The following is a 1,167-nucleotide window of genomic DNA, read 5'->3' on the forward strand; positions in this document are numbered from 1 at the left end:
CCAAAGCTCTTTCCCTGTCATTCTTTCTTCCTAAACTATATCATATACTGTCTGTACCATGATAACTTCTTGATTCTCTCTTCCCAATGACCAGTTGGGGACTTTTTGCTTCCTGTCCCCACAACCGTGGACTCTGCAGGATTAGAGGTCTTGTTCTCCAAAGGGTACAGCAAGAATCACACTGGATTGTAAGCTAAGCCTTCTGCCCGTTGCACATTGGGCTCCTGGTGTCTAGAGAACAACAGGAATGAAGAGGCATCATCATCTTGACAGGGTTTACTGGCCCCGGTCATTCGGAGGAAGGAGGACAGCTGTTATGTATGGGGGCTGTACGAACGACTTGGGTGCCTCTTGTGACAGGCAAGGGCAACTAGAAAGGCCTGATAACCAGGGGCTCAGACCACTGACCACTTCTGGGAGAGGTTATTCCATCAGGTAAGCTACTGAGGCCGGGAGGTAGGAGGTCAGGGTGAAGGGAATCTAGAATGGACCAGATGAGTAGCAGCTGCAGCCCCAAGATCAACAACAGGGACACCTCCCTCCTCTAACTTTTCCTTCCAGAAGAGAGACCCACTGACATTTTGAAGGAGCCACTGGGAGCATATATGGCAAGTAGATCTAAAAGGTGTACATGGTGAGCTCTGAAAGACAAGGAAACATCTCTCATATCGAAGAAGGGATTTTCCCAGATCCCTTCTTCAAGGAAGGTTTTGCTGACACTTTGTTCTAACAGAATCTGTCAGTTCCTTCAGGGTCTGCCTCCGCTACAGAAAACTGCCTCACCTGCAGGCATGTCTTTCCTGGACAACCTACACCGAGTGACTGAACAAGACAGGGTTTAATGGTCCAGGCCTTTCTGCCTAACCCAGGGACACTGTGACCCAGGGACCCTGGGACAGGCACACTCACTCCAGAGCTCCCATAAGCGGGCCAAGGCTTTGAAAAAAACCTGCCTTGCAGTCCGACTTCTCTCTCTGCTCATTCCTGCCCCTTCTCCCATTCCTTTCACTGGATCGTTCCTAACAGGCATCTTGCACCCGCAGGCCTCCCCCTTCCCTCCTCCCGCCCGCTGCCTTGCACGACTTCTCTCTCTGCTCATTCCTGCCCCTTCTCCCATTCCTTTCACTGGATCGTTCCTAACAGGCATCTTGCACCCGCAGCACTCCC

This window comes from Myotis brandtii, unplaced genomic scaffold (assembly GCF_000412655.1).
Source record: "Myotis brandtii unplaced genomic scaffold, ASM41265v1 scaffold38, whole genome shotgun sequence".
Taxonomy (NCBI): domain Eukaryota; kingdom Metazoa; phylum Chordata; class Mammalia; order Chiroptera; family Vespertilionidae; genus Myotis; species Myotis brandtii.